This window comes from Triticum dicoccoides, chromosome 4A (assembly GCF_002162155.2).
Source record: "Triticum dicoccoides isolate Atlit2015 ecotype Zavitan chromosome 4A, WEW_v2.0, whole genome shotgun sequence".
Taxonomy (NCBI): Eukaryota; Viridiplantae; Streptophyta; class Magnoliopsida; order Poales; family Poaceae; genus Triticum; species Triticum dicoccoides.
Genome location: NC_041386.1, coordinates 97,486,820 through 97,497,991, shown reverse-complemented (window position 1 = coordinate 97,497,991; position 11,172 = coordinate 97,486,820). Strand labels below are relative to the sequence as shown.

The following is an 11,172-nucleotide window of genomic DNA, read 5'->3' as shown; positions in this document are numbered from 1 at the left end:
TATAGCCGCACCATGGGTGTTACATATATATATATATATATATATATATATATATATATATATATATATATATATATATATATATATATATATATATATATATATATATATATACGTCTGTGTGTGTCAATTCTAACGCAACTAAAAGTTGAATTATATTTTGAGCTATTGATGCCGCATTTTAATTGTTTGATCTTTTTTAAATTAGTATCTATTCATTTTAATATCCCAAAAATTGCGCCAAATTAAGTTTGATGCACCATTTAATTAGGGAAATTTGTTATAATGAAGTATATTTTCAAATGAGTATGCATGCCAATATGTATTATTTTTTCATGCATATGGTGGTAACTAACAAATCATGTTCATAAATATGGCCATTAGAAGCACGCATATATACTTAAGCTTTATCATGCTTGTGTACCACCTTATTAACTACTCAATTGATATTCCTCATTAGTTGAAGTATTTAATTTACATATGCATACCTAACTAAATTTCCAATGTATTAATTTTTCTTAATTTCATGTAGTTCATTCATGCATTTGACAAGAGAAACTTGTGGCACAAGATGCCTGTTCCAATCGGTTTACTCTACCTAAACACCCGCCGAACCCTCCTCGAAAAATACAACCTGCTAGTTGTTGGGAGTTCTCATGGTGCTTTGTTTGACCCCAAGGAGTTCCCGTACCGCACCGGAGATGGCAAGTACAACGACCCCCATAATGCTGAGGCTGGTAGCCAATACACCTTTTTTTGGAGAAACATGAAGCCAGTTGATCAACAGGATGAGGTACTTAATTATACACTATTTACAAAAAATCTAGTGATTTTCTTACAAAATTCCAAATTTCTAATTAAGTTCTAACAATACAAGTTAATAACTTAATGTAAATTAGCTAAGCACTTATTTCCCTTTTATTTTGGTAATTCTTGTTCTATATATATATATACGCATGCTTTAGATGTGCTCTTCTTATCTGCTAATTTCAATTTGCATCCCTATTATTTTGTTCACTAGAAAATTAGATAATATACATATTGAATTTAGTTAATGAAGAATAAACCTGAAATTAAAGTCTAAGAAGCCAATTAAAGGAGTAAAGATCACCAAAAAAGTGTTTTATTTTTATTTCTTATTTAATATTTAGTTTGACACTTTGACTTCAAGACTGATAAAACTCTTTTTGATGAAACTTTTTGTTTGTAGTTCGTTCTGCAAGCTTCAAATAAGTAAATGACTGGATTAACGTTGAAACTCAAAAAAAATACACGAGTTTTGTCAGTATTAAAAATAAGAGCTAATGTGTGCTTGTTAATTTAAAAACAAAAGCATTTTCTTTTAATTATGTCATACTATTAACAGATGGAAATTCAAGGTATACTTTTGAATTATCAGATTATGCATAAAATAATTAACTGTTATTTATCAATGCAGTTGATGAGCCTATCCATTTGTTGTGGTGATAAAGCTGTTAGCCAGGAGAGAATACAAGGACACAGGGAAACGGTTCAATATACTAGCAGTTGCATGGATACAGTTCATGGTTCATGACTAGATGGATCATATGAAGGATACCAAACATGTGCATGCTTGATTTAATTCCTTAATTTGATTGCCTTAATTTGTTGAAGTCTTAAAAATAGAAATTCATCTTCAATTGAGAATTTGAAATATATATTGTAGTTACATGTGGTAAATTGGGCAGGCGGGTTAGGTTCGGGTTCGAGTTGAACTTGTCGGGTTAGTTTGGCCTTTTAGAATATCTCGGGTCGAGTTGGGTCCGGTTGGGTGATGGACGGGTTAGGTCGGACCAATTTCAATATTAACTTTTTTATTGTATGTTGATTTGAGTTGGATTGGATGCTATTTGATCTTAGATCGGGTCAGTTTTGGATCCGGTCGGATTGGTTCAGGTCAGGTCAGTTTGACTGTTTGGAAAATGTCGGGTCGGATTCGAGTCGAGTCGAGAAGATTTCTCGGGTTGGGTCAGGCTCTGCCACCTCTAATTGTTAGTTGATATATAATTAAATTTTCTTGGTTTCTTCCAGATTGAAATTGCAGCTCCAAAAGAAGTGGCCAATGAGTGCCCCCTAAAATCATTCAAGTTCTACGCCACAAAAGAATAGCCTACGAATTCTGATGGAATAAAGACTGGTTACTACAATGTCCGCACAGCTTGGTGGTGAGTAATGCTTAAGATTTTCTCAAGTTAAGATCTTTATTAGAAATTTATCTTAAGCACAAAGAATGAACTTAAAAAATAGAGACGATCGATGAATATATATAAATCAATGCACATTTGCGGATAAAATGTTGTAATTATTTGCAATTTCTATGTTTGTATGTACCGTGGGATAGGAGTGCAGTATATGGTAATAATGAGAAACATGCAAAAAAGATTAGGACTTATGATGATGGAACACTTGTGATTGGAGATGATGGTCTTCTTTTGCATGAGGAGAATGGTGTGCCATTATCGGGCGACGTTCGCAACGGTTGGGTTGGGGTTTTGATCTTGCATGCTCTTTTTTTAAGGAACACAATGCAGTTTGTGATGCAATAAAGGTAAGAGAAGCATCACTATTATCTATTTGTTTAGTTTTTAGGAAGAATTTGTTGTCCTTGACTTCTTGCCACCGTACCGATAAAGCTGTTATTTACCAAGACGTTAATTTGTTTTCTTTATGCTGAAAATATGAAGAAAAAATTATAAATTTTGTTTTAATCTCAGGAAGAACATCCCAACCTATCAGATGAAGAATTATATCGGTATGCCAAATTGGTCACTTTTGCTGTCATTGCAAAGATTCACACTATTGATTGGACTGTCGAGCTTCTCAAGACTAAAATCATGAAAGCTGCAATGCACGCAAATTGGTGAGGGTATATTTATCTCATTTTATCATATTTTCCGAAAGAAAAAAAATTAACGTATTACTTTTCCAAGTGGAAATTTTATTTACATCTGCAAATTCAAATTAATTAAATTTGTGAGAATGTGTACAATTTACCTGATATTCTGATTCTTTTGTGAAGGTATGGATTATTGGATAAGAAAATAAAATATACATTTGCTCACATAGGAGGAACAGCATTAGGTTGCTTGTGGGATTGAAGAAGCCGATCAGCCATGGCGTACCTTATTCTTTGACTGAAGAGTTTACCCGTGTTTACAGAATGTAGTCCATAATACCAAGCACTCTCAAGCTCAGGGATCCAATCGGGCAACCCGCTGCAAATAATTCCCCACCATACGTGGAAGAGTGAGCACACAATTTATGTGTGGCATCCATTCCTCTCATTTTTATGTAGAAGATGTAATGCAAACTAACAACTTTCATTAGATGAGACAAAAAAGAGTGATGCGGATTATAAAGAAATGAGGAAAAAAGAGTTAAGACATTCTTCTATTAGATATCAACTCTTACATCATGGATTACTGAACCTGACATTAGACACTGAACATGACACAAACAGCTAGATTTATTATGTTTTTTAGCTTCTTTACTATACAATAAAAAGTAGAATGTATAATCTTGGTCACAATAAGTTTTCTGCTTGGTTAGCACATTTTTAGTATAACTGACATAAACACTGACACCATTTCTTTCTTGTGTCAAAATGTAGCATCGATATTGGAGAGTTGGTTGGTCTCAAGGGGGAAGATCAGCTATCGAAAATAGGGTTTGAAAAACAAAAATTATCAATGGGATATCAAGCTTGTGGTGCACTTGAACTATGGAACTACCCAAGTTTCTTCAGGGACCTTATACCACAAAATTTGGATGGTACCAATCGATCTGATAGAACCCACCTTGCTGCCCTACAAGGTATGAAATTTGGACCCAATTTATACCAGTATCAGTAGAGGATCATGATTTTGCACCATGTCAAATTATTACAAGGATCCACCAAGAATAATCCAATGCATAAAAATATTTAAAATAACTCATACTGGCAACAAATTAAGTACTAGAACAAGTATTTTGTAACCTTAAACTACTATGTTGAAATTTATCACAACATACTTTTCAATTTTCAAGAATTCCCAAACTATTATTGTACTAATCAGATTGAAAATACAAGATTCTCTTACCAATACATATATCATGTTTGTATCTTGTAACCTTAGCACCACTCTCTAATCAGTCACAACTACCATTTCTTTAAAAAAACAAGGACATTGTTGCATACTAGTATAAACAACAATGTTAAGCAAAAATTGTACTCTTCAAGTTAAATAAAGAGGATTACTGTGTCTAATGCCTTTGATAATGATTACACTGAGATTACTGTCATTTTATTTTCCTCCAAATTAAAGTATACCGAGACAGGGAGAGAAGTGTACCGAGGTACAATGAGTTCAGGAGGAGAGTATTTCTTATTCCAATAAAAAGTTGGGAGGATCTCACAAGTGACAAGGATGCAATTGAAGCCATAAGAGCAATATATGGAGATGATGTAGAGAAATTGGATCTTCTTCTTGGTCTTATGGCAGAGAAAAAAAATCAAGGGATTTTCCATAAGCGAAACAACATTCAACATTTTCATTTTTAATGGCATCAAGGTGATATTTAGTTGTAACTGATGAATGCTAGACAAAGTACCAAATTTGATTTAAGCCCTTGTTAAATGTATTACGAAACAACTGAGAATGTGGCTTAAGCTAATTTTCACTAATTCAAAATTTACCCAAACCGAAGTTCAAAAATGCAAGAAAACATAACGATATGACCATTATGGGTACTTTACTGGTAGATCTAGAATGTTACCAGAAAAAAGAAGTAGTCAAATGTAGAAGTACTAATTTGAGATGATAACTACTCAGTTAAGACATGAATATTAATTTAACACATCTCTATAAACAGGAGGCTTAAAGCACATCGATTTATTACAAGCAACTTCAATGAGAAAACATACACCAAGAAGGGGATGCAATGGGTCAAAACAACTGAAGGCCTACGAGATGTGATCAACAGGCACTACCCTGAAATTACTGCCAACTGGATGAAGTTCTCTAGTGCCTTCTCTATGTGGGATGCAAACTACTAGTGCAAAAATAAAAGGCCCCCTACCATATGTACTACATGCAATTTGGCAAGTTATATGAAGTATTATTTGTTTACAAAATTATGGTGTTTGTTCAATGTAAATAAATATACTTAAATATGTCAGTGTAATATATGTAATAGGATTCATTATTGCATGACACAAGTTGTATGCTTATTTGTTTACGTTTTATTATTGTACATTATTATTTGTTCATTGTAATTAAATATGGCTGGGAAATAAGTAGGAGGAGACCATATAACATCTTCCTTCAATCTTCTCTTTGATTACATCTTTCTTTTCTTTCTTTTGGTTTTCGTTACAGTGTATACTTGTACATCTACGTATACCAATTAAAGAAATATTAGGCTTGATCATCATCTTTTTCTGTAAAATAATAAAATAAATCTCCAATCGCAGTTTTGGCCGATTCTCCCCGTTTCATGGACTATTACTTATTGTTTTGGGGTCCCTGAGTGATTTCCACGATTGTATGTTGTCCTTTGAACTCCTTGCCTTGACAATTACTGTCTAATTGTCACAGTTCATAAGGATAGCCGGGCCGGCTTGTCAACCAATGACAAATCCATCAAAAGCTCTGAAACCATCCTACTTTGACACATGAATTATGAGTTTTGCTTTCATAGTCGATCTCGTTAAGATCGTTTGCATGCAAGACTTTCAGGAAACAACACCACCATCAAGTGTGAACACATATCTACTTATGGCTTTCATCTCATTAGCATGAGATATCCAATTTGAATCACTATACCCCTGAAGTACCATTGGGTACATGGTATAGTGAATTTCGTGGCTCATGGTGCCTTACAAATAGCGCATGACTCGCTCAACATCATGCCAATGCACATCTCCTGAATTGAAAACAAACCGGCTTAGTTTGCACACAGCAAACGAGATGTCAGGCCGAGTAGCACTAGCACAAGCTAGGTACATGAGTGAACCTATCACTTGAGAGTGTCTCATTTAATCTACATTCATGCATTCAAATTTTTGAATTCGCACGCTAGGATCATATGGTGTTGGATAAGGTTTGTAATCTGAATACCCAAAGCGACTCAAAATCTTCTCAACATAGTGGGACTGCAGAAGTGTAATTCCACCCTCATTATCTCTCAGTAGTTTGTTCAAGATAACATCAGCCGCACCCAAATCTTTCATCTCAAAGTTATGAAATAAAAATTCCTTAACCTCCTCAATGACTTTGATGTGGGTGGCAAATATCAGTATGTGATCAACATACAGATGCAGTATAACTCCTTCGCCCCCACCATGGTGATAGTATACACACTTGTCAGCTTAATTAACAACAAAGCCGATAAATGTTAAAGTTTTGTTAAACTTCTCATGACATTGCTTGGGAGCTTGTTTCAGGCGATACAATGATTTCAATAACTTGCACACCTTCCTTTCCTAACCATTTACTACAAAGCCATCTGGCTACTGCAAGTAAGCTTCCTCATCTAGCTCTTCATTTAGGCATGTTGCCTTAACGTCCATTTGATGGACGAGAAGCCCATGTGAGGCAGCTAACGAGAGTAACACTCGAATGGTTGCCAGCCTAGCCACGGGTGAGTAAGTATCGAAGATATATTCTTCTTTCTGGGTGTAACCCTTGGCCCATCGGACCTAATCTTCCTTTGAACGCCCACTTACATACCAATGGTTTTTGACCATAAGGACGATCAGTGATCTCCCATGTCCCATTGGCCCAGATAGAATACATCTCGCTTCGGATCGCATCCTTCTAGTAGTCAGCATCTGGTGATGCATAAGCTTCTAAAATGGAACTGGCTCTAGAGGTTCTTAATTCCTACTCCTACTTTCCTTGCAAGTCAGCTTCTTCAATGGAGTCTCAAACTGTGTAATCTTGGATTAGTGAATTGAGATGTTTACTTGGAGTGCAACAGGGGCGATAGGGCATCCACAATGTTAGGTAGCATTGCCTCTATGCTAGGTCCCACATGTCGCCTCTAAGTTTTAGACAAAAACATGTATAGAGGCTATGGTCACCTCTTAGTGGACCCTACCAATAGGTTTAGAAAACAAATTTCTCAAGATATTTTATTCTACCACAACTGCTCCCTAGAATTGGCATATGGGGTCACTCAATTTATTTATTCCTTAGAGGTTGTCTCCATGCTAAGAGGTGATGCTATTTTGGACTAGATGCTGGGGTTGCAATGTGCGAAGGCTGCCTGTAAGAGGAGGGAGAAGTCTTAGAGGTAGCAAAAACCATACACTATGGGTGCTCATTGGGCTATCTTGTTCGTCCTCTTGAGTCTACGCCACTGCCCACTGTCGGATATAGACAGTCGTGCCTAATCTTATGTGTGGCAATTTAGAATAACCTTAGTCACAAACTAAACAACCCCAGAATCACCACCTATTTTTTTGTCACATCAAATTCATTGATGGAGGGGTTTTGGGCATATCACATGTAAACTGACCCAAAGTTAGGGTTACTCTCTCCCTCTCGTCTCCAGCAGCTAGGGAACTCATCCCCTCCAAGCTTCATCAGCGAGCCCGTGGATCCACCTCCCTTTTGCCTATCGCTTAGGTGGACAGTGGCGGGGAGGAGGATCCTAGTGCCTCGGCTCCGGCTAGTATTCTAGGTTAGGGTTTTTTCTTTCGCATGGGGTGGCTTTTTGGCGGATGGCGAAGCTTCATCTTTGAGTTGCTCTTCCGGGCTCCTATCCTCCTCGAGTTTGTCCTTTAGGATCGAGTCGATGGAGCTGTAGCGTAGATTCTTACTATCTTACTAGGCGGTGAGGTTAGTGTTTCTCGTCATGTGTGTGCCCCGCGAGATTTTTTATCAAGCACTTCGGATCAATTCAAAGCTTCAATGACGACGACTGCTGCTCTGGGTCACTAGTCCTCAGGGGCACGTGCACGAAGACTTCTTGACTGTCATCGACAAGGTCAAGCCAGCTCCAGTAGGGGGTGACGAGAGTTTTTGATGGTGCAAGATCCTCGATGTAATTTTTATTATGTTTAGCTTCTGAAAACTTCTCATATCCAGCTTCATTATGTAGCTTGTCACTTCAGGTAGCGATAGAAAAAGCGTTCGACAGCTCAGGTGGCTTCTGGTAGCGGTGCAGCCCAGCTAGGAGGTAACAAGCTGTTGGGCACCCCTTTGGGCCGGTTGGAGGAGCCTAGTTCGACAGCTGGTTGTAAAAGGCCGAAAAGAAAGGTTGGGCTGCTCAACGTGGGAATGGCTGGGTTGCTCCTGGCTCGGCTATAGGCGGCTGCTCCTGGTCCGGCGTCAATGGCGTCTGCGTGAGCTCGCCACTGCCATGGGGTCCAATCTCCTGGATGGAGGCGGGACTAGTGCCGCTGAGCAAGGGATCCGACGGGAAACAGGCCGGGATGGCCGGATCTGTAGGCGGAGGAGAGGAATCGGCCGGCGAGGGGGACGAGCGGCATGGAGGCGCGACTGGCGGCGGCGGTGAGGGTCCGAGATGGAGAGCTCTACACGTACGAGCGAGGGAGGAGAGGAAAACGATTCGATCTGGAGGGGTTCTATGCGCGAGGGGTACCTTGGCGGTGGCAAAACATTGTAATTACGTGGAACTTCAGATTTTGTTAAATGGTGAAGCTGGGTTTTCCTTGCTTCTCAAAAATACACTACCAGCCTTTTTGGTAAACACTTGGGCATGAGAATGGGAGTTTGCATCAGGGTGTTTATGAAGGGATTAGTCATGGGAAGTTGATTTTTACTCCCATTCCCTTGTTTGGTATATGATGGGAATTAGCACGGGATAAAACTCTGCTCACGAATTAACAGGGTACCCCCTGGAAAGAAATAGGTGGGAATTAGCTTCCTTAACTCCCATTCCCCTTCCCACATAAACTCCCATTCCCTCTAATCAAACAGTGAACTTTTAATCTCCTCACCCCTCAACTCCCATTCCCCATCTCTAATTCCCCCGAACCAAACGCGCTGTACGGCCCAACACAGCTTCGTGAATTCAGCTTCCTGGGGCAAATGTGTTCGGCTGTGTTTCTATTCGGAAGTTCATGAAGCTCAGAGTTGGAGAGTCTCAGAACAGGCCCTTAGGATGCTTTGCACTTCTTATGAACCTTTTTAATAGACTTGGGTACTTATTCGCAAAAAATCTATCAGTGGAGGGGCTTAAACACCTGACTGATAGGAGGTCGTGGATGAATATGTGATGGCAGTTTCACACATGTGGCAACCCGGTGAAGAAACTAGAGAATATTCGCGCATTGTTGCGGGAATTGGTTGATGAAAATTTGGGTTGATAACACGAGAACCAAAATTTAAAATGCATATGACTTATTATATTTGATTATGTATAGTTGTCAAAACAATATTGAATATAAGTGGAACAATTGAATGGACAAAGTTTTCTCATGCATGGTTGAATGATGTGGTGGGCTTTTTCCCATGCATGATTGCATGTTGACGTGAGACTTATCCCGTTATAATTGCATGGTGAGGTGGCATGTTTGCATGTTGAAATAGATAAGTTAGTGGGGGATGACTCTCTTAGGTATATAGAATTTGAGTGAAGTGGGGAAGGCACACAGGGCAATGTAATTTCAAAGCTACAGTGTGACTAGATTCTTTTTCCTATGGTCCCACTGCAAAGTGTATAAAATATAATATATTAGTGTACAAAGTAAAACTACTACGTTGTTCAAATCTAAAGAGTACAAATTTACTCTACACCCTTAATAAAATTGTGCAAAAAAATTATGGAAGGGATTATTTTTTATAATGTTTTGATAACTGAGGGAGTCCTGGACTAAGGTGTCTTCGGGCGTCCGGCCTGTTAGCCATGGGCCGGACTGATGGGCTGTGAAGATACGAAGACCGAAGGCTACACCCATGTCCGGATAGGACTATCCTTGACGTGGAAGGCAAGCTTGGCGACTAAATATGTAGATTCCTTTCTTTGTAACCGACCTTGTGTAACCCTAGCTCCTCCCGGTGTCTATATAAACCGGAGGACTTAGTCCGGAGAGGGATACTCATTATCATAGCCATACAAGCTAGACCTATAGGGTTTAGCCATTATGATCTCGTGGTAGATCAACTCTTGTAATACTTATATTCATCAAGATCAATCAAGCAGGACGTAGGGTATTACCTCCATAGAGAGGGCCCGAACGTGGGTAAAACATTGTGTCCCATGTCTCCTGTTACCATCGACCTTAGACGCACAGTTCGGGACCCCTCACCCGAGATCCGCCGGTTTTGACACCGACATTGGTGCTTTGATTGAGAGTTCCAATGTGTCGTCATCAAGAGGTTCGATGGCTCCTTCAACCATCTACAACGATGCTGCCCAAGGGGGAGTTTTCCTTCCCGGACAGATCTTCGTGTTCGACGGTTTCGCTCTGCGGGCAAACTCGCTTGGCCATCTGGAGCATATCGAAAGCTACGCCCCTGGCCAGCAGGTCAGATTTGGGAGCTTGAACTACGTCACGGACATCCGTGGGGACTTGAGCTTCACCGCATTCGAGACCACGGCTACCACTCCTGGCCACCCCGAGGGACATGACCTAAATCTGTCATCAGACTGCATCTAGGAGACAGCTCCCATAACCACTCTGGCCTTAGATCCGGAGCAGACTACGCCATCCAAGGACGAGAAGCTCAACTCCTCCACGGAGTCCACAGATTCCGCGGCGTTGGAGCCGCACATAGACTTGATCTCCCACGATACCTGTACTACCGGAACTCCGGACTTGTCTCCAGCCGTAAGTTCCGAACCATGTGAGCCCGCGGATGCCGAACTTGATCGTTTATCGATCTTCGAATTCAGCGCCGCTGACATCTTCCAGCACTCGTCTTTGAGCGACATGCTAAACTCATTGAAAAACCTGTCCTTGGCGGAGGACTCACAGCTGAACTATGTTCGGTTGGAACTAGGGGCTGATGTTGAAGAATCTTGCTTCCCACGCACCACCCACTCCATAGCCACTGTCGGACTCAACTGACATGCTTGATTACGGCTCCAAAGACTTCGACGGTATAGACGACGATGCCGAAGATGAGCAAGGCCGAAACCCGCCACTCACCGGACGCGGGACAGTCACTTCTTCATACGACGTATACATGGTGGATATAC

The 11,172-nt window shown here is 39.9% G+C and overlaps 1 pseudogene; it reads left to right on the top strand.

Moving 5' to 3' along the window:
* Positions 1-538: 538 nt before the first annotated feature.
* On the top strand, positions 539-5,216 carry LOC119288733 (annotated as a pseudogene).
* The last annotated feature ends 5,956 nt before the right edge of the window (positions 5,217-11,172 follow it).